The 23,537-nt window shown below is 43.1% G+C and overlaps 1 protein-coding gene across 1 annotated transcript in view; it reads left to right on the top strand.

Annotated features, from left to right (window-relative positions):
- The first annotated feature begins 4,476 nt into the window (after positions 1-4,476).
- FBN1 (fibrillin 1) overlaps positions 4,477-23,537 on the top strand; it is a 200,171-nt gene continuing 181,110 nt past the window's right edge. The window contains exon 1 of the mRNA XM_063142808.1: positions 4,477-4,685. The gene's annotated coding sequence lies outside the window, so the exon portion shown is untranslated. The remainder of the gene's footprint in view (positions 4,686-23,537) is intronic.

The raw sequence follows: 23,537 nt of genomic DNA, 5'->3' as shown, positions 1-23,537 counted from the left end.
TTCATCATTACAGTTCACCATATTGACCTCTATGAATCTTCTCAACTTTTAGGCAGCCACTGCGAATATCACAACTCGGTCTGTCACAAATTTGTCAGCATCAGAGAGCAAATATATAACTTTAACTTGATCATCACTGTTAGCTATAACCCGTAACTGTAGTTACGGGATCAGTGCTGATAATAACAAGTTTAGGCTAATTGGCTCCTCCATTTAAATATGATGATCAAACTCTGGTTAAGGTGGGACATTATATAGGATGGCCATGTGCCCTACATTAGACAAGACTATTTGAATGTGTTTGAAAAGCTATACATATATATTAGCACATGCAAATTTTATGTAAATCCGTATCTTTTGTTTTCTCTCTCTCTCTGGTGATGTGTTTTTTCTTTTGAGGCTATGCATGAATGGCCATCCTAGACCTTAGCTTTGACTATGGTTAATATCAATGTCTGTCACTCAGGAGAGGGAAGATAAGATCCTAGGGGCTGCTCCCACTTTAACTGTAACTGAGAAATCAGCCATTGCATCTGCACTAAGCCATCATGATTTATGGATTCATTTCTTTTAATACAGGATAAAACTATGTAAATCCCACCACCCTTTGGTAAAGGCCAAGATTATGCCATTTCAAATACTGGAATAATGTAATATTAACTTCCCTCATGTTTCTAAGTAATTGTTGGCTCTGTTCTCTTTGGCGCCTCCAAGACCCATTTAATCTAAGTAATTGGGAATGTAACCATTGACTTTGGAGGCTCGTACATAAAATTTGAGTTATCTAACACTCTGTTGAAGGCTTGATCTCATGAGACAGAGTTCAATACATGCCTAGGCCCCTAAAACAGGGTGGGGACTCATGAACTGTGTGTACCATTAGATATCCACAGAAAATTAAAGGGTGTTGTTATACAAGTGACATAATTGAGGTTGATCAGGGTTTTCCAAAATCTGAAAACACACACTCCTTGGGGACCTATTGTTCACATACGTGAGTATGCACATATTTTGTTTGTTACTGCTTAAAGTGCTGTGTACTTTTTTTTTTTTTTTAAAAAAGTTTATTTTATTATGGCTCTTTTATTATGGAAACAACTCCCCAGAGAGATTTACCTAGCACTTACCTTATTAACTTTTTGGTGCAAGGCACCAAATGCCTGGCATTTCCTACATGCCAGGCATTTTTAGAGATCTAGTTCTAGGTTATTATTACTTTTATCGATTTCTGTGCTGTTCATTGTTTTGCATTATGTTTTATTCTATTCTTTTAAATATCTGCATTGTTAAATATCTGCATATGTTAAGTGTGTTTTAAAATAGTGTTTTAGTTTTTTAACTGGTTGTAGTCTGCCCAGAGAACATTAATTATTGGGAAGATTAAAAATATACTAATAATAAATAAATAAAGTTTATAATAAGAATGCTACTGGAACAGACCAAAGCTTAGCATTCTGTTCCCATAGTAGCCAGCAAGATGCCCCAATGGGAAGCCCATAAGTAGAACAGTTTCCCAGCAACAGTTAAAGCTGCAGGAGCCCTGCCCTCATTTTGTACTAGTGACCAGATACAAAAGTAGGGCAGGGCTCCTGCAGCTTTAACTGTTGCGATGAAGAGGGAATTTCATCAGGTGCTGCATGCATCCAAATGACAGTTGTATTGAAATTCCCTTTTCAATACAACTGTTGAAGATACAGGAGCCCTGTCCTACTTTTCATAGGGTCACCCTACCATAGGATGATAGTCAGACTGATCCTTATAAATGGGCTGTTATGCTATTTACTACTGCTCTTTTGGTGTGTGCGTATCAGTATATGTATACACACTGTTATGATAAGTTATTGCACTTTATAGTTATACCACTGGGGGCAAAGAAACAACAGATGTTCCTTCAATTTTGTTGAAAATGTAGAAGCTGGCAGTTACTCAACTCTTTCTCCATCATTAAGGGGATTGCACTAGCAAAGCCAGAGAATAATTTTAGGTGGTGCCCTTGGTAGAAAGTCAATACTCTTGTCATTGGAAGGCATGTAACACCCCACCCCACCCAAAGTTAAGTGCTACTTCCAGGTGGTAGAAGATTGTCTTCCTCGAAGTTTTTTTTTTGGGGGGGAGCACTCAAGCAGAACACTTAGGCTGCCATCCTATACCCACCTCATTTGAATTAGGCCCCAATGAACTTAATGGGACTTACTTCTGAGTAGATATGTGTAGGATTGGGCTGTTAAAGATGCTGAAGCTCCCTGAAGCACACCTTATACCTTAGCCTAACCTGCCTAACAGGGTTGTTGTGAGGGTACAGTGAGGGTGGGACGAAGGGACCATATACAGCATCCTGAGCTCCTTGCAGGAAAGGTGGAATGGGAATAAAATAAATACCCCTCCCCTCTTCTCCTGAAGTTGATTTCTGGGAGATTCAGGACAGATAAAAGGAAGTAATTCACTACCACAAATGTCAGGATGGCCACCTATTTGGTCGGCTTTAAAAGGGGATTGGATAAATTCCTGGAGGAGAAGACTATCAAGGGCTACTAGCCCTGATGGCTATGTGCTGCCTCTAGTATCAGAGCCAGTAAGCTGGGGAACATGGTCTGGAGGGTGCTGTTACACCCATGCCATGTTTGTGGGTTTCTGGTCAGCAGCTTTTTGGCTCCTGTGTGAATTGAGTGCTGGACTAGATGGACCTTTGGTCTGATCCAGCAGGGCTCTTCTATTCTCAAACCTTTCTTCTTCTGGCCTACAACTGTCCGGTTCAAGGGTGGTGACAACCTTAGAGAGGTCCACAGTTGACCACCCTGCCAGGGGACTTTTAAAGGGCAAAATGCTTAATATTCAGTGAGCTTGAATAGGAAGGTGGTCTCTTTCCAATCCGTTTTAGAGACCCCTGGCAGGGCTCCTGCGGGTCCCGTGCCCCCTCAGTGGAGGGCCAGGAGCGCCCCCCCCCGCTGCTGTGGCTCGCACACGGATCCCCTGCTGTTTGCGGGCACAAGATCTCCGCGAGTGGGGGCGGGGGCGGCCTCCTTCACTTTGTAGGTCAGCCTTTAAGGATCACAGGAAAGGTTAATCAGCCGTCTAGACAGCTGTGCCAAGCCAGGAGTGCCCATCTGACCCACTCTTGCCCGCGCCGCCCTGAAGGAGAACAGCCGACGGTGCCAAGCCGGGCGAGTGGCAGCACTTGCGCCAATAGCCCCCCTGTTCTCTCTCTCTCTCCCCCCTCCCCCCCATTGCGCGCCCTTTACATTTTGGTAAAGGGCGCGCAATGGGGACGTTGTGAGGCGAGGCGGGACCCGGGAAGCGTTTTGCGCAAGGAGGGGAAAGGCAGCGTCTCTTTCTCTCTCTCTCTCTCTCTCTCTCTCTCTCTCTCTCTCTCTCTCCCCGTCTCTCTTCCTCCCCTTTTCCTTTTCTTTTTTGGGGTAGGTCTTGTTTTGGCTGAATTTTGTCCTCTTTCTCTCTCGCGAGAAAGAAAACGAAAGACGCCGAGAGGACGATATTTGAAGAAGTGGGAGCGAGAGAGACGGGGGTGGGGGGAGAGGAGGAGAGGAGGGGGGAGTGAGGGGAGGGGAAAAGGAGGAGGAGGAGGAGGAGGAGGCAGACTGAGGCGAGCGGGGAAGGAAGGCGAGGACGGCAGGCGGCACAAGCGGCGCTGGATGCAGCGGCCAAGGCTGGAAGAGCAGCGGTCCCAGCAGCAGCAGCAGCAGCAGCTCCCGTGGGTTCTGCTTCTCCAAACCGTCGAGGGTTTCTCTTCATTTAGGGAGGGGGGGAGGGGTGGCGGCGGCGTGAGGTGAATTTTCCCCGAGGTTCACTGACAGGCGCCCCTTGGAGGCTCCCCTGGCTGAGGGGGACCTGGGCAGCCGCCTGGCGCTCTTTGCGCGGGCAGCTTCTCCGCGCCGGTCGCCTGCGCGGCTGGAGAGGCGCGAGGGCGCAACGCCGGGGCGCCCGCGGCGCAGCAGGGCTCCGAAGCGCTCGGGGAGAGAACCGCAGGCACGGCCAGGAGGAGGGACAGCCGCGGAGGGGCGGCTTCGGGGGTGCGTGTGTGCAGAGGGTTTCTCCCCCCCCCCGCCCCCTTCTTCTCCATTCTAAGCACGGGGAGGAAAAGGGCTGGCGACGAGCCTGTGTGTGTGTGTGTGTTTTCTTTGGTGATGCTGAATTTCTCCGTCTAACGGTTCGTTTTCTCCCTCCGTCTCCCCTTCTCTCTCTCTCTCCCTCTCCCCCTCTCCCTCTCCCTCTCCACCCCCCCCCCCCATCCACAGCTTCGCCAGGGAGACTCTCTGCTGAGCTTGAGCTGCTCGGGGGAAGAGAGGAGGGATCCGAGCCCCCTTGCAGCGGCGCGGGTGCGATCCGAGTGCAAGGAGGGCGGCTGGAGAGCTGCGAAAGCCTGAAGGAAGGGAGCAAGCAAGCAAGGAAGGGAAGGAAGGAAGGAGGAACGAGCCCCCTCGCCGCCGCCCCCCCCCCTCCTCCAGGGGCAAGATGCGGTTGGGCAGGCTGCTGCTGCTGCTGCGGTTCGCCCTGGGATGTACCGCGCTGCTGATCTCCTTGGCTTCCCCGGGCGAAGGGGCTGCCGAAGGCAATTTGGAAGCAGACGCCTCCGCCGTCGCCGTCTCCGCGAAGGAAACGAACAGCAGGGCCAGCAGGGCCAAGAGGCGAGGGCAGTCGGGAGGCGCCGCGGGGCACGATGCGCTCAAAGGGTAATTGCCTGGAATGACGCGGGACGTTTGCCCGGCCAGGGTCGGGGTGGGGTGGGGTGGGTGGGCAGGCAGAGAGGGAACCTTGGAAGATGCTTTATACCAGATCAGGCTGTTTGCCCATCTCTAGCCTACTCTGGCAGGCAGTGGCAGCTGTCTTCAGGGTCTCATCACCTGCTGCCTGATCTTTTTAGGAACATAGGACGCTGCCAGAATCAGATCACGGGTCCCTCTAGCCCAATATTGCCAGTGCTGATGGGCAGCGGCTCTGCAGGGTTACAGGCCGGGCTTTTTCCCAGCCCTTTCTGGAGATGCCGGGATCATACCTGTTACCTTCTGCATGCCAAGCCTGGGTTCTACCACTGGGACCCACCCCCTCCCAGCTTTTATTTGGGGATGCTGGTGGTTGAACCTGGGCACTTCTGCTACATGGTAAAGTAGGTGCACTACCACAGAGTTTACAGCCCCTCTCCAAGGTCACTGTGGCTTGAGTAGTTGATCAAGGCTCGCTACTTCTGTTGGCACATTCTTTGTGTGCAGAAGGTCCCAGATTTAATCCCTGGAAGCTTTGCCTAAAAAACTATTTGCAATAGTGGGGAAAGACACACGTACACCTGCCCCCCCCCCCCCCGCAGAACAGAGACCTTAGAAAGCTGATGCTGCTAGCCAGAGGAGGCAAAACTGCACTAAATGGTTTGATTCACTGCCAGATTAGTTTCCATCTATTGCAAAAAGGAGTCTTGTAGCACCCGAGAGACTGATGTGTTTATTGCGGCATAAACTGTCATGGGCTAGAACTTGCTTTATCAGTTGTGACCTATTGGATGTCAACATAAGAACATAAAGAGCCATGCTGGATTAGACCAAGGGTCCATCTAGACCAGCATTCTGTTCACATAGTGGCCAACCAGCCCACAGGCAGGACATGAGTACAACAGCACCCTCTGACCTATGTCCCCCAGCAACTGGTATACATAGGCTTACTGCCTCTGCTACTCGACATAGCACATAGCCATCAGAACTACTAGCCCTTCATAGCCGCCTTCTCCAGGAATTTATCTAACTCCCTTTAAAAGCCATCCAAATAGGAGGCCATCGCGACATCTTGTGATAGTGAATTCTGTTGTTTAACTACTCGTTGTGTGAAGAAGTACTTCCTTCTCCCACCAATGAGCTTCATGGGATGACCCTGTTAGGTTCTTGTATTGTTAGAGAGGGAGAAAAATGTTCCCCTATCCATATTCTCCACACCCCACATAATTTTGTACACCTCTATCATATCTCCCCTTAGCCTCCTTTTTCCCCAGCTAAACAATCCCAGCTGTTGTAACCTTTCCTTATAGGAGAGATGCTCCAGCCCCTTGATAATTTTAGTTGCATTTTTTCTGCGTGTAATGGGTTGATATATGTTTTCAGGGCTAGGGCTTGAACCCTGGAACTTAAGACAGCAGCTTCTATGAGCAGGTACAGAGAATATCTTCTGTCACTGCTGAGTAACTACAAAGTTGTCCCCCCATGTCAGGGATTAAGGCACCAGAACTCAGTGGTACAGCGTATCTTTGCAGGCAGGAAATACCAGGTTCAAGCCCTAGCATCTCTAGTTAAGAGTGATCCAGTAACAAGTAGCAGCAAAGACTTTTGCCTGAGATCCTGAAGAAATACTCAGAGCAGACCTTTTACTAGGATAGATGGATAAATAGTCTGATCTGGTATAAGGCAACTTCCTATGTTGATTAGGGTGGGGAAGGCATTTGGAGTAGATTAAAAGTTTTGGACCTTTTTCTCAAGGTGGCGTAAAGTGGATGGACCAAGCAGGTCTTGATACACCTTCTGGGTAGGTAAATCAGAGAAAAGTTGCCTGTAATCTGGTGAGCAAGCAGGTTGCTAAGCCAAGCCACTTTCCACTACCTTTTCCTTTCAGTTAAATGCAAAGAACTCTGCTGAAAGCAGGGCTATAGCTTCCTATACTCTTGTGATCATATGGACACATACAAACTGATTCCAACACCTGCTATGTATACCAGCAAATAAATTCAGATGAGGGGATGTATGTACTGAGTTCACTATAGTGCAGTCACAAATCCTAATGTTGCATTAACAAATGTTTAGGCTGGGTGTGTTATGCGTGCTAGAGATGCTGTAGCCTTTGATCTAAGGTTTAGGTCTTTAACTTCCTCTGTCTTTCAATATGCAGCCTATGTTCCTATGTACTCTAACAACAATCCACAGAAATGCTCCTGTACAGTTTCATTCAATCTATTTCCAACCCAGTAGGAGTTGTGCAGGAGAATTTCCAGGTGGATTGTGCCCATATTTAAGACTGGGAATGAACTAGTCAGATTAGCTAATGAACCTGGAATAAGTGGGTGGGTATTCTTGAGGGTTTTCTTTTCCCTCCCCTTCAGAATGTGGCTGGGATTACTTGCTGGAATTAGCTGCAGAATGTTTGTTCTGCTAGCAGTTTTGGCATGGTCTTCTTCTGCTTGTTTCTCTTCTTCTGGCTGTGGTCCTGAGTATTGTGGTTGGACTCTAAAACTGCAATCCTATGCAGACTTACCTAGGAGTAAGCCTCATTGAACGCATCATGGGGCTTTCTTCAGACAAGCATGCATGTGATTGTGTTGTAAGTGGCTTACAGATGGAGCATCTTGTCTTGGGGCCACTGGTTGGCTATGACCACTTTGGGGGCTCATACAGCCTCATCATGCTGCATTTGGAGGGCAGATCAGAAGGGTCGACTTCTGAGGGTTTATTTGCAGTGCCAGAAGAGGGAAGTGTGTTCCTGCAGAGCATCCACAGGCGCTAATTAATTTTCTTGCAAATTTGACAAGCAGACTCAAAACAGAACAGGCTGCTGCCTTGTCCTGAATTGGCCCTCTGTGGCTTTTTGAAGAGGGATGGAGTGTGTGTTATAGAGAAAGATTTCAAATATGCATGCTACATGCAAGTTACTGAAGAGCAGATAGATCTGATGAAGTAGGATGAGAACTGTGAATTCCGGATGTCACTACTTAGGATGTTGTTGTTGGGGGGAGGCTGTAATTGTGTGTCTGTGTGTATAGTGTTAGCGTGCATGGAAGGTAATTAATGTTGTGCTTTGAATGTTGGTTGCTGTCTTCTTTTGCTTTGATGCAAACATGCTTGCCTTAGTCCTCTCAGTTCCTTACTACTAACATGGTCATATGATGGCTGCAAGAGTTGTATACTTCCAGTAATGTGCACCCATCTTTTTGTTTTGCCTTATGAGCGTGCGCTGCTGTTGCACAGGCTAATATTGGCTCATTTGGTACCTCTGTGATGTGACATTTCAAATGAGTCCTTGGGCTGTCTTCCCAGTGCCATTTAAACTCCAGAGATTTCAAAACTTTGGCAAGAGGAAGTCAAATGTTTTAAGCCTCCCTAAGATGAAACAAAGGCAGGAAAGTTATATTCTTCATTGTAGTTTATTTTATAATAAGACAATTGCTAAAACTCTACAATGCTGAACAAACCAAGCCCTTACATGGATGCATGAATTAATTCACCTTTTGCAAATTTCTTTTTAATTTCGCAATAGGATTGTAGATAAAAATGTTTAATGATAAGTGACTTACGCATAATTCTAAAAGGTGTTCTTACGTCTTGCTTTTTTGCATTGTCTTTTTATTTATTTGCATGCTTTATATTATTATTTCTGGGTATCTTTCAGATGATTTTAAGGCCTCTTGTATTGATTAATTAAGAAACGATAACCGCAAAGGAAGTACCAGGATACTGTTCTTATGTTTCTAGTAAATTTTCCACATATTTATAGAACTACTGCAGGAATCTCTTCGGTTCAGAGTGCATGTAAGGTGCTTAGTGTTCAGAATGACTTCACAATTGAGGCATCTACTGAATCCATCCTGGACCCACTGTTTCCCCCCCACCAGCTCTGTGCATCTGGGTGGCAGAAGTACCCAGTGATTGTTATTGCTACTGCAGTGTGGCTGTCCATTTAAAAGTGCAGCACACTCATAACAGAGGCCGCAATGAGTCTCATTGTCATATGGTTCTGGTGGCGACAGACTTTTCAGTTGCCGCTGTTGATGCTTGGCTCCAGAGGTCCTGGCTCTGAGCCTCTCTCTCTTTCATGGAGAAGGTGGGCACTAAGAAACAATGTTGGGGATAGGGAGAAGGGGGCAGGTGGCCTCTTGTCCCCCTAGATCTAAGTACTTAGCCCAGTAGAGCAGCTAGGTAACTTAGACCCTGGATGGAATATTTCTGTGTCTCAGCCCGTTAGATGTCTATGTGTATTACTTCAGTTGTGAAGCACACAACTAGATTTATCTTCCCCCACCTCCAGCAGTCATTTCATGCTTTACAACCACTTATACATTCCTTACATGTTAGAGAACAAGAACAACAAAACTCTTTGCCAATCCTGATTTAAATCAGATACTCTGAACATGTGCAGTTTTGCATTTTAAACTCCGTTAAACCATAGCACCATCGTAACTACAGGAATGAAATTGAGTTTGCTTCTGCTGCTGCTCCCGTGCCCTCATCATCTGCCCTGTAGTGCAGGGCCCTGGAATTTGCCCCCAAAGTCCAGCCCAAGCTGGACCCCTGACCCAGCCCCCTACCCTTTTAAGACAGCCCTATTGTTAGTCCTTCCAGAAGAGTTGTGAATACATTTTGGACTGTTCATAGGCAGCTTTGGAAGTGACAGCATTATCAGCATTAGACATCACTCTTGATCTGGGCTTGGCTGATACTTTGGAATATATAATAATTCTAACTTGGTACACTTGAAAGTAGATACTTAACAGCATTAGAAGATGTAATAACTTCCTGTGGTATAACAAACCAAAACCTAAACACTGGTTAAATACAATGTTTATGAAAGAATAAAGAAAGAAGATAACTTATGGCTTAAATGGAAATTGATTGGATAGTTTTTTTTAAAAAAAATAAAAGTTGTGATAATGCTTTCTGCTACTTTAGGTGTTAAGTAGAAAAGCATCTAAGGAATGTTGCAAATAAATAATATTAAAGTTAACATATGTAGTGGGAACGTGCTGTGTGAGAGACAGTTAAAACAAGATGAGGAAACACAACCAAAAAGGACGCTTTGAAAATCCCAACTATTTCAATGGGAGGAGGGTTGAAGAATTGTGCTTAATTCCCACTTGTAATGGTGGGGAAAAGGTTTAACATCGTTTGTATCATGCTTACACTTTGTAAGAAGATGAATACACTTTTTATTTTTCTCTGAGTTCATTCTTCTCCAAAGTACAAATATATTCCGAGACCTAAGAATTACAGTATAAATCATTAGCAGATGCTAGTGGACTTTTGTTTTCATGTAACTGTAGTTTGGATAGAGAGAGCGGCAGGCGGGTGTGTATAGCGAGGGGAAAGAAACCTCCATCTGTTTTTAGAAAGTTTTCTGACTTGACTTTTAAGCATGTGAGCAGAAGAATCCCTTGAACTATTTCAGAGGAATAAAGAACTCAAATATCTTGGTAGTGGTGATGGTGTGTGCGGTTTTTAAATGGTGTTTTTAAGCCACCTTGCTCTGTGAAGGGCAGAATGACTGACCTAGGAGGGATCTGCACTACTGCTTTAAAGCGCTTTATAACGGTTTTGACAACTGTTGGGGCCGAGGACACACTGCATATACAGTTTTCAAAACGTTTTCAAAGTGCTTTAAAGGCAGTAGTATAGATCCCCCCCTGCTCTTTATTAACTGTGGGTGTCTCCTGTTTCGAAGCAGGCTTTGGGTAGTGAAGTCAGAGATATTCTGCTTCAGTTCTTAGCTCTCTAAGTGTGAGAACTTAGGGTAGCGATTACAGAAAGGAGGCGCCACAGTCTAAAACCCACTCTGGAACTTTGTAGAGGTCTCAAGGTAGCGGTGGAGAGTATTGACTTTTGTTTACGTTATCCATTATGCCTTTATGCCATTTACATATGTTTCCATATCAGGTTTGTTGTCGCCTGATATGCAGAGATGGGTGGAGTGATTTATCCAAAAGTATGGGATGTATGAATAAAAGGGCTGGTATTGTATGATGTGATAATGGCATTGCAAAATGAGAAGCTTCTTCTTGATGGTTTGTTTTATTCCTATTAATACTTATCTCCCATCTTTTCTCTAAGGAGCTCAAGGCAGTGTTCATGAATTTCCTCCCTAACTCTATTTTGCCTCCTGTGAGAGAGGTTAGGCTGCATGATGGTGAGTGGCCAAAGATCACCCAGTAAACTTTATGGTGGAGTGAACCTAGATCTCCCCACTTCTAAGCTACAGCTCAGGGAGGGACCGCAGCTCAGTGTTAAGAGCACATGTTTTGCATGCAGAAGGTCCCAGGTTCGATACCCAGCATATTCTGGTAGGGATGGAAAATCATGTGCCTGAAACCCTGGAGAGCCACGGCTGCCGGTCAGTGTTGACAATAGTGGGCTAGATGGACCAAGTGTCTGACTCAGTATAAAGCAGCTTCCTATGTTCCTAGACCAGCACTGTAACCCAGCCTTCCCCAACCTGGTGTCCTCCAGATGTTGGGCTGAAACCTGTCATCATTCCCAGCCAGCCTGCTGCCTGGGGATGACAGGAGTTGTAGCTTAACACATCTGGAGAGGGAAAGGTTGGGAAAGGCTGCACCTTACTCAACACTAGTGCTAATATTTATAAACTTCACACTAAATCACTCTATCTTTTGGGTGCAGAGACATGAGAGATCAAGCGTAGGCTATTTTAGATCATCGATAACAGCTAAGTGAAGCAAATATTCCTATCCTATGCCTGGAGCAGGCCATTTTCTGCAGTTTTATAAAAGAGGAGATAAAACTAGGGTTGCTAATTGGCTATAAAAAAAAGCCTGGCCTACTCCTGTGCCCTTTAACTGCAGCTTGATCTGCAGAAATCAATAGTTGAAGCTTTTTACATGTCTGGAATTTAAGGGACCTGGTAGAGCATATGTTTTACTGGCAGAAAGTGCCAGGTTCGAATTATGGTATTTCTAGTTTTAAAATGGGAAAGTCTTATGCTTAATATTCTGGAGGAGCTGTTGCTTTTTACTAGGCTTGGATAGATGTAGCAGCTTAAAGTAGCTAAAGTTGAAATTAAGCAAAATATCTGATTTTTATACAACATGGCATGATTTTATTTCATATGCAAATTAGGGAAAACAGTCTCCAGAGAGCCAATAGTTTCCAACTATATTTTTCCTTGTAAAGTACAGGGAGGATAGTAGGTTAAGGGTTCAATCTTATGCATGTTTAGGCAGAAAAAAGTCCTACAACTCCCAGCATTCCCCAGTCAGCCAGTCCTCCATTTGAAGGTGTCCTCTATTTGAAGGGCTGTCCAGTCTACAAATAAAGGATCCTAAGAAAGGAGAGCAACAGGGACCTTGAAAATGGCCACCAAGGCTTAGATTCTGGACAGCAGACCAAGAAGACAGGCATGGAGGTTACCTGTTCTCAGTCTTCCCCATCAGTGTGTGGTATATTGCATTTCTATTTAAATTAAAGCCACTATTTCTAAATCTGTATCTACATTTATAAATGAACATATTCAAATATTATGCAGATCTGTGTCCTTCATTGCCCTCCCTTTTTGTGATGAATTTCCTCTTTTTTGGTGAGGTATCATTGTATGTGAGCCAAGTAAGGCATCATTGTATCTGAGCCAAGTAAGAGCCAGTGTGGTGTAGTGGCTAAAGTGTTGGACTGGGAGTCGTGAGATCCGGGTTCTAGTCCCCACTTGGCCATGGAAACCCACTGGGTAACTTTGGGCCAGTCACAGACTCTCAGCCCAACCTACCTCACAGGGTTGTTGTTGTGAGGATAAAGTGGAGAGGAGGAGGATTATGTACGCCGCCTTCGGTTCCTTGGAGGAAAAAAGGCAGGATATAAATAAATAAATAAATAAATCAGCTCTGCTGGGGTACATGGGCTCTGCCAAGTGCCCCAATATACTGGGAACTGACACCAGCCTTGGGGGCTTTGGGTTTAATTTCCTTCCTAGCTCCTTGCCTGCAGAAGCAGGATAAATTCTGCAAATTCAGGAAATATAATACATATTTCATTCCACAGGTAGAAATACTCATACTGCCCTGCTCTTCCCTACAAAATGCAGCTAGAAACTAACCTCTCATTTCTGTGGTCCAAATCCCACATGTTTTGTTAAGAGCTGGTCTCTTGAATATCTCAGTGGTAACTCTAATATCCCAATTTATAATTAAGGCTTATGGTTTTTCGTTCCCAACCAATATTTACCACTAAAAGCCTGCTGAAAAAAAATCAGACTTACCATACTGGTAAATATTGGTTTAGGCTGGAAAAAAAAACCCTCAAGTGCTCTTTTCGAGCTGCTGCTGGCCGGTGCACCTGGCTGGCTGCTTTCATCCGTCCGCTTGCCATGCTGTGTACCCGAATAGAACTGGATGGCGAGGTGCCTTTTGAATTGAGAGCAGTGTGTGAAGACTGAAGAACGCCAGGAAGCCTGTATCTTTTAGCTTGACAGCTATTTGTCAATGAGCAATTTGTCAAGAAGTAGCCTTGTGTTTATGTCATGTACTTCCAGTGGTTCAAAGAACACGAGCTCGAATCCAGCCCAAAATCTTGCTTCCCTGAATTGACTTATGGATAACCAAATAGACACATACTTGTAAGGAATTCATGCTGTATTTGGATAACTTGAATGTTTGGATAACTGAATTTTTATATAATGTGTGTTCTGCAGTATGTTTGCTAATATTACTGATACTAGACATGAGGTCAGGGTTTTAAGTCACATTTGTGGAGGCTCAAACCTTAGGTTCTACTCATCACTATATTGTTTAAACACGACAACATGTTGCTTAGTGGTGTTAGTAGAGGGTTGTGCCAATGGTTTTACAGAAAAGCCAGGTTATTCTTTTTTGCAGCCTTAATTACATCCATTCATACCCTGAAGGAAAACAAAACGAAAACAGAGAAAAAGAGAGAGAAAAAATAATGACAACTGCTTCCAGTCAGAACAGACATCATTGGGCTAGATGAATGGAGAAATATTGTGTCCTAGTAGAAGGCAGCTTCAACACCAGAGAGGACTTTACCCCTCATGCTAATCTTCAGTTTGCAAAAATCTTAACAAGGGTGTCCATCTACATAAAGGAGGTAAAGTCTCCTAGGTGGAAAGAAATGGCCAATACATTGAGTTGGAAATTCTGCCAGTGGAAGTCCCAGAGCCTTAGAAAAAGATAGCCGCCCCAATATATACTTTGCTCTTGAGAAGGAAATGAATGTATTTGACGCTCTTCACTTATTCAGGTAGACAAAGTAATGGAGGTTAAAGTTGTCAATGGCTATTAGTCATGATGATTCTACATTGCCTCCAGTACAACATAAGAAGAGCCATGCTGGATCTGACCAAGGGTCTATCTAGTCCACCATTCTGTTCACACAGTGGCTGTTGACAGGAACCCTTCAAGAAGGACATAAGCGCAACAGCACCCTTCCGCCCATGTTCCCCAGCAATTGGTGTACATAGGCGTAGTGCCCCGGCTACTGGAGTTAGCACATAGCTATAATGACTAGTAGCCACTGACAGCCTTCTCCCCCAGGAATTTGTCTACCCCCCTTTTAAGGCCAGCCAAGTAGGTGGCCATCAACTTTTTTACTGGCACAGAGAATGCTTTTCATGTGGTAAGTGTAACATGTAGCCTTGCGCTAAGGGAGGCTGAACACCAACTATTTCCCACCAATCCCCAGTCAAAATAGCTATCAACCATCATTATCTCAGTCTTATTTGAGCTGAACAACTCTCACAATGCCTGCCTTTCAGCTGGTCACCATGGATAACCACTGATGCTATGTTTCTGTAACTGTGTCAATTTGCAGTACTATTTATACAAATCACTGACTATGTGTATGTTCTCCTGGTTCTGTTGATAAATAGGCATCATGATATAATTGGGCTTTTTTAAAATGAAAGTTTAGGTCATTGACATTTGGTTGAGATACTTGACATGTGTGTTCTACAGTCTTTTTTATATAAACCATCCTCCTAAAAGGCCTATTTTGTTTTCAAAAGTGGGTAGCTGAGGCTTGAAGGCGAGACTTGCCTAAAGCTACTTAGTGGGCTGGTTCGCATGATTAAACAGCCTACTATGGCTTATTGAAGCCACAGTGGGCAGGAGTGTCTGCTGGCATCCATTTTGAATTTTCAAGTAGCTTCTTGTTTAACCCTCACATAACTCATGGTCCCTGGGCTTGGGTGGCACAGCTAGAATATTCAAAAACTGCCTGGCTCACTGTGGCTTAAACAAGCCACAGTGCACTGTGGTATGTGGCAGCTTAAACAAGTCACAGTAGATGGGGTCACTGTTTGAAGTGGGATTTGAATACAGGTGTTTCTCTGCTCCAAGTCCATTACTCATTTCAGTGGTCTAGTCTCGTATGTTGTTCATGCAACGCTGTGAGAGGCAGCATCGTAAAAACCAAAAGACCACACTCTTTTTGCTCATTTTCCTGTGTTCTGCTTCACAGAAGATATTTTCTGGCTCCTCATTACCAGGCATATGCAGAACTAGCTGCAGGAATTCTGCTTTGCAATTTAATTTCCCAATCTTGGTACAACTTTTTAAGCAAAGGCTTAGGCTTTTTCATGCATGTGTCTTATTTTGCAGCCTCACTGCGGCATAGGCTTGAACTTTTAAGTCTGCATAAAAAGTCATTCTCATGTGAAAAGATTAAAATATCACAAGAATTAAGGTGATTTAGCAGGAAAAGGCTAAACTAACCTGACAACAAAATTGAGTTCAGTCTCATACATGTGTGTTTCACTAAGACAGATCCAAAATTTCCATTATGTTCGCAGCACTATTCCTGCTACAAAATTAAAACATTAGATCCAGTCCAAAGGAAGATGGTATGTTGTACAAGGGAAATTGTAAGAATAGAAATGGTTTGGCAAATAAAAGCTTAAACTAAAATAATATCAAGATGGTTTGGTTCTCAATTACTAAAATACTGTGTGCATATATTATGGAAATAAAACAATGCTAATTAATACTTTGTGACTTGTAAGTAGATTGTTTGAAAGTATAAGTGCACCATCAAAATTTTGGGAGCCGTAAGAAGTGATGGAATTGAAATATTTCATATTTGTATGTGTATATATAGGGGTGCTTCCCCCTAAAATACAGTAGTGTGTATGCTTAGTAGCATGCATGACTTAAAGTACTGTGTGTCAAATACAGAACTGTTTTTTACGTTGGCACGTGGGACAACAAATCAACATCCCCCTAAAAAAACTCATCTGTATGTGTTCAACTGAAAGTGAGACTAGCACCCCTCTGTTAGACTGGATGAAATCTTCCCATTCCAGCAATGATAGGAAACTTCTGTAACATTTTGCAGAGGTCTGTTGGTGTTGAGTAATATCAGTTACCGTATTTGGCCATTCTCAGTGTGATAGAAACTGAGGTCAGTAAAGCGTTTGGCGTTGCTGCATGTCATTTTGAATTCCTGACTTTCATCCAGGCCTCACAGCTGCAGAATCCCCAGTCCATCTACATAGCTGTTCTGCCTCTTAATTTTTTGTTCTCCTGCTAAATTGAGGCAGGATGCTGTAATAAGTATATCCTTACTTAAGAGTGTTACCTTTTGGGCCTGTCCATTATTAATGGAGCAAAAATATAACAAGGGAGAGGTTAAGGGCAAAGGTGCAGCAGAGACAGGGTAAGAGTGGGAAAGGGAGATGGAGGACAGCAGTGACTTAGGGGAGAGCATGTGCTCTTGACTGTCAAACAGTGAACACAATTATACTATTGGCCCAGGTCCACCACTCTCTTGCATTCTTTAAGTGGAGAAAGCTGAATCAACACAGCTAACAGAAGCACCCTAACTTCTCCATTGTAAGCCCTATTGAAATGAACAGAGCTGTTGGAATACTATAATCCAACTCTCGTGTGTTTCAATAGGATTAGAGTGGCCACTTAAGCACCAACAAAGAAGAGGACATGCATCACCAAAAAGAGGGCGCAGATTTGCATAACATTCGTATATGCTAATTTATATTTATAGATGCAACTAAAGAAAAAAAATACTACAACTTAAATTGATATACAATACATCTTACCAAAGAGGAGAAAACTGTGACTGGTGTACCAACTCAGTCTGCTGCTGTCCACGTACTCACTGTTGATGAGCAACTTCAAGGCCTCTTTCATTTTCTTATGGTTCTTAAACAGGCTTTAGACTGGGCAGCTCTTCAACTAGAAGACACCTTGAAAACAAAGGACAGTCCTCTGTAAAGTAAGACACATGGCCACCCTAAATGTATAGGATTTATGCTAAGGATTTTATTTATTTGTTCTTACATACAGTGTGTAGGCTGTCGTATAACCAAAGTTCTCTGGGGATCTTACAGGGATAAATCAAACAAAATTAAAAAAGATACAACCAATGCAAAAAATACAAACAGTGGGCCATATTTTTCACTTTCATTTGAAGTTATCTGTATTGAACTCAGTTGATGGAAATTGGGCAAGTGTTCCAAGAACAGCATAACTAGTCACTTGTAATCCCCTACTAGAAATTTCTTGATTAATTGTCGCAGGAAGCTAAGTTTCCATAGCTAAAACTCATTTTGAACCTTCCAGTGGTGATATGTTTTGGAGGGTTGATTAAGATGTTACTCGGGGCATCCCTAAAGGCGGTCAGGTATAGCAATCCCGACCCAATGATGGTTGCCCTTTCTGGAAGGGAAGCTGTGAGTCCTCCTGGCCTAATTTTCCTCACAAGCTGCTCTTTTAAAGGGACTTAAGTACCTGCTGATTCTGCTCCTGTATTGGAAGAGCTTTGGGCACTTACTCCTAAAGACATGAGCTGCTGATCTTTTGCAACTCCAGCCTCCTAGGTCTCATTTAGTGTGCCCTGAGGCTGTGCTTTTCTGGGCTCGCAGAAAGGTAAGGGCCTCCACTTCCCTTGGAGCCCAGGAAACAGGGAATTAGTGGAGACCAGAATGTGTCCAAACATTGTGTTTATATCTGCTGCAACTACAATTCATTGATGACTTGTAATTCTCTTACATTGGACCAGGATTGCTAAAATTCTTCACTTCCTGTTTTTATTGTGAGAACATGAATCCAGAGCCTGGGAGAGTTCATTTCTAGTACATGACTACTTCCCATCTTTTCTTGAATCATACCCATACTGATATATGCTGGTTTTTAATAGAAAGAACATTTAACCATGGTTTGCTTTACTTAAACTTGTTCAAGCATTGGTCACAATGTGAAACCATGGTTTGTAATACATGTACATGAAGCTGTCTTATTCTGAGTTCAGTCTATTGACCCATCTAGCTCTGGATCTTTTACACTGTCTGGCAGCAGCTGTCCGAGATTGCACAACTTTCGTCTAGTCTTTAAACTGGAAATGGCAGGGATTGAACCTTAGACGTTCTGCATAAAAAGTATCAATTATACTGTGAGCTATAAGCCCTCTTCTTGAAATAAGTTCGCAGACCATGGTTTTCATTAACCATTAAGTGCTACATCTTCTTAGAGTTGGAAGACCTAAAGACAGTAGTGCACGCGCTGGTAACCTCAAGGCTTGACTTCTGCAATGCGCTCTACATACGGCTACCATTGTACCTAGTTCGGAAACTTCAGCTAGTTCAAAATATGGCAGCCAGGTTGGTCACCGGTACATCTAGGGGTGAGCATATTACCCCAACATTAAAATCACTCCACTGGCTGCCAATTAGTTTCCGGGCAGAGTACAAAGTGTTGGTCATTACCTTTAAAGCCCTAAATGGTTTGGGTCCAGGTTACCTGCGGGATCGCCTTCTCCCATATAGTCTGCCCCGCACACTCAGGTCCTCTGGGTTGAACTTACTTCAGTCTGCTAAAACTAGGCTGACATCAGTTTCCCAGAGGACCTTTTCTTCTGTCGCCCCCAGATTGTGGAATGGCCTGCCGGAGGAGATTCGTAAAATTAACTCTCTGTGTGATTTTAAGGCAGCTTTAAAGACTAGTCTTTTCCGGCAGGCCTATCCAGATCAATGTTAAATCATGAATTTTTAAGATGTATTGATTCCTGTTCTAATGTTGTTCCCCACCTTGATCCAAAGGGAGAGGCGGGTAAGAAATAAATAAATAAATTATTATTATTATTATTATTATTATTATTATTATTATTATTATTACATCTGAACCGTGACCAAGGCACGTTCTCTGTTTCTCTGTGTGCATTGTAAGAAGCAGTTTTACTAGTGTCTCATTATACTTGTCCTCTAGGAGAAGGGTTTAGCTTGACAAGCTAACCTATGGTTTCACTGTATGTTTGGAGTCTTTATTAGACTTTATTAGTGGTTAGTGCTGACTCTGATTTCATGGTTGACCAATGGGCCAATATGTTACAAAGTATTTTCTGTAGTGTTACTGAAATTTCAACGCCAACTTGCATAGACAAGGGAAGAATGGAGAAAAGGGAATGATGAATCATAAGAGATCCATTTCACATGGCAAATATGCACTTTATGTTTAAAAATATGTCAAGATTTAGGAGACATAGAAGCAATCACCACCTCCTTTATAAAATAAACATTTGTTTAACTGTGGGTGGGCACTCTGGTCTGCTTTGCTTGTCCAGAGAATCAAACACTGTCTCACATATATGTTGTGGGTTTTTCCTTGTGTAATGCTGTCTACATTAAGTGCTTCTCAGACCATCTAAAATGTCATTACTCTAAGTCATAATGATGTAAAAGCCAGATTTCATCCCATAATCATAGTGCAATTACTGTAATTATAAAAACAACTGGTTTTACAGTTGTTGTAGTGCTCAGAAATAAGATTACAAGGAGACAAATTGTTTTGATTAAAGGTATAGTTTGCTTTTTCCCAAACGTAAGCAAGGAAAGTTCATCTTTGCAGACATGCCAACTCCAACATCTTGGCCCAGATGCATGTTGGAGTGGCTTTATTGTTCACTAAAGTGATGGGGTCTACTCTACCCAAGCAGCAGAAGTAGATATGGAGCTGTTCCTGGCTTTCCAGTAAATGGGGTAAACTCTTTACCAGGAGCTCTGTGTGTGCATCACAGCTCCTGCCGTATTCCCAAGGACATGTCTTTTTCTTCCCATATTGGGGACACCTCTGCCTGTATTCCATCCCTCTTGTGCATGTGGATAAGGCTGTCTGCGGCACTGCAGTATATGCATTGCTGGCCTGAGATATTTTTGAACCTGAAATGGAAAGTCAAACATTCCTGCTCATTGGGCCATTTAAAACATATTTTTAAAATGGCACAAAAGGAGAGAGGAAGGGAATTTATGTCTTCTCTGGAATCCGCTGTCTGAATCCTCTGCTTCATGTTGATCCTTGATACATCTAGCCCTGGGGAAACTCTGTGTATCAGGGAGAGCTTTGGATAGTGTTTTCCCTCTGCATCTTTTGTGCAGAAGGCTGGTATGCCCCTCTATTTTTTGTTTGTTTGTTTAATCTTGTAGCTTGCTGTTTGTTTTGGCCAAATTTCAAATACACTTTGTTAATATTTCATTGTTTCCGGAACTGAATGTTCTTGCAGGAATTAATTTTAGTCAGGGCTCACTAGGGCTTAGTCCTAGAACTTGATTTCAGTGTCAGGTTTTGGTTATGGAACACATAAAGCAATAATGGGAGAGTCTATGAGCATGTCCAGAGTCCTGTCCTTCAATGCTCTATAACAGAATCTGGGTTCCATACATCTAGGTCAAAGGAAAAGACTCCCAGCTTTGATGGCATGATGTCCAGATAGCCTTCAGCTTTGATAACTCTCACTTTTAAACATTTAAATTAAGGCAAGCAAGATAAGATTTGCAAGAGATTGACCACATGGGAAAATTAAAATGATATCATGCAGAGAGCTTCAGCTATTGGGCAGTATAGAAATGCAATAAATAAATAAATACAGAATAAATGTAAATTTACTGTTTAGCTTTAAAATGTATTGATATAAAGTGTCATAATATTAACCTCTTTTTACCCTGATTTGAAACAAGATGTAAGGAGTCACCACTGACTTTTTCTTCCAAATAATTATGCTTGGCAGGCAGGCTTTGAAAGAGGTGGTGAGCTTTTTAAACTACCCAGTCCTGCATTCGCTGTTAGTTGCAGGCTCAAATTAAGTCCTGTACATCTGGTCAGTTTCCACAAGAGCAGCCACTCAGGTTTACATTTGTATAAGTTTGCTTATTTATTTATTTATTACATTTCTATACCGCCCAATAGCCGGAGCTCTCTGAGCGGTTCACAAAAATTAAAATCCATTCAAAGTGTAAAACAACAATATAAAACCATAATATAAAATACAATATAAAAGCTCAACCAGATAAAAACAGCAGCAATGCAAAATCACATTCTAAAGCATGCGAAACGTAAGATACTGAGGAAAGGGCGTTCAGTTTAACGGTGTTTCATTTGCACTGAACTTTATTTATTTATTTATTTATTTATTACAGCCCCATAGCTGAAGCTCTCTGGGCGGTTTACAAAAGTTAAAAACAGTAAACATTAAAAAAGTATACAAAATTTAAAACCATCAGAAACATAAAAACAACAGTATAAAAACAACTGTATCCAGAGCGTGCTTTCACTAACAAGACCAGAAATAGGACATGAGAAGTAGCCATGTGCATGCATTGAGTGGTCCAACTTAATTCTTATGTCTAGGGTAAGTTAGATTGATGTTAGGGAACAGTAATTCCAGTCAAAGATAAACCCTGGTATCTTCTTATTCATTCTCTCTCTCTCTTTTTAAAGAAATTAACCTCTCACCAATTGGCTTGAAATAGGTGGGTGGCTGCATCTAATTGACAGAGCTGTTTTGGATAGTTTCAAAACTGTGGTGTTTTGAAAGGACGAGGCCATCTAGAGATTGCTGGGAAAAACATGTATTATTTTGTGCTCCGGCCTTGAGGCCAACGTCCAGTAAGCAGCAATGCCAACTTCCTCTGAAATAGGGTGGCCATATTTTGGAAACCAAAAAGGAGGACAACATGGTCGCCCCCAAGGGGGCGTGCCCACCCGAACATAGCCTTGGTCACATGTCTGATTTTACAGCACACATTTAAGACAAATCTGTTCTACGTAACATCTTAGTGTTAAAATCACTGAAATAAAGAACAAGTGAGAGATTCAATGTATCTAAAATTAACTTCACTCACTCCTACTTTTGTAGGTTTTGCTGTACTTTGAAGCTTTTGCTATACTCTCTGTGTTACATTCTCCCCTTCCCTCAAATATCTTTTCTGACTGTATCTTCAATCGTTGCAAGCTGCTGTTGTTGTTAACAGGGTTTGCTACTGGCCCCAGATCTGTTTCAAATTTGGTATGGCCAAAGCTCTACCTAAAAGCTATCATGGTGCCAACTTTCAGCTCTTTATCTTTAAAAATGACAGTTTAAAAATTAATAATTTTAAAACCTCATTTTTAAAAAAATTCCTAAAAAAATCAATGGATGAACGGATCTGTTTCAAATTTGGTGTGGCTAAAGCTCTACCTAAATCCTATCAAGGTACAAAGTTTCATCTCTTTATCTTTAAAAATGACGATTTAAAAAATAATAATTTTAAAACCTCAATTTTTAAAAAAATCCTAAAAAAATCAATGGATGAATGGATCTATTTCAAATTTGCTGTGACTAAAGCCCTTCCTAAGAGCTACTATTGTGCCAAGTTTCATGTCTTTATCTTAAAAAATGACAGAGTTATAAGCATTTTTGTTAATTCCCATTAGAGCTGCACTTTGAAAAAAAATCCGGATTTCCCGTCCCGGATTTGCCATCAAAAACCCGAACAAATCCGGGCAAATTTGGTCATATGGTCACCCTATCTGAAATGCTCCACATGCATATATGTAGAATTGTTTTAAAAGCCTTTCCTACGAGCTCCATATAGCTATCTCCTTCTTGCCTGCGCTAAAGAAAAAGCATTTCGTTGTAGCCCTGTCTCAGACTTCATCTGTCACTTAATCACTCTCTTTCTCTCTGCTCCTGCTGTAGTATTCCCAAGCTTGCTCTTCCCACTCCATCTAGTTCCCTGATTTTAATTTATTCAACTCCCACACTTTCGCCAGCCTTAGCCAGCAAGTGCCAGAACTTCTGGTGGAATGCTTTTGCCTCAGGCAAAACTTGCCACACTGCCAATGATCACTGATCTCCAGGGAGCTGACAGATGGGCAGTGTCTCTTGCCCAGAATTTGGTTTTTGCTTGGGTCATTGCAGGGACAGTTGTGGGACAGCCTGACGCAGCACTTCCTGTGGGTTATCTGCGCCCCCAGGAGGCCTATTTGGGTATATTCTAATTGCCCATCTCCTCTTGGGTTGACATCTTTTATGGATACCCCTGTTGAACCCCGGTTCTTTTGGACCAGTGGCTTCAAACTGTGTTCCAGGTTTCCCTGAAATCCTTGGTAAGAATACCCTGCCAGACTGGATAAGCTTCTCTGAAAGAGGAGCCCGCTCACCACAATTACATGCAGAGGGGAGTGCTGGGTGTGTTGTTGGGTACATTCCCAGTACAAATGAAGTATGGATGGCACCCAACAGTGCCCCCAAATGAAGTCTCAGCGTGTGCATGCTAGAACATCTCCCAGAATACTTTATAATCCACAGTAGTTTTTGTGTCAAACAAAGAGGGTATCTTTGGCAGGCAAGTCAATGCATAAAGGATTCCCACTAGGCAGAAAGTATGAAGAGTACTAGCTTAAAGAGTTCTTACAGAGGACTGCCTTACAGTTGGGGGATGGACTGTCGCTCAGTGGTAGAACACATGCTTTGCATGCAGAAGGTCCCAGGTTCAAACCACAGCTTCTCCAGGTAGAGCTAGGAAAGAATACTCCCTGACACCCTGGAGGGCTGCTG

This window comes from Elgaria multicarinata, chromosome 16 (assembly GCF_023053635.1).
Source record: "Elgaria multicarinata webbii isolate HBS135686 ecotype San Diego chromosome 16, rElgMul1.1.pri, whole genome shotgun sequence".
In the NCBI taxonomy this organism is placed as follows: domain Eukaryota; kingdom Metazoa; phylum Chordata; class Lepidosauria; order Squamata; family Anguidae; genus Elgaria; species Elgaria multicarinata.
The sequence above is the reverse complement of the archived record's forward strand: the minus strand, read 5'-3'. Positions and strand labels throughout refer to the sequence as shown.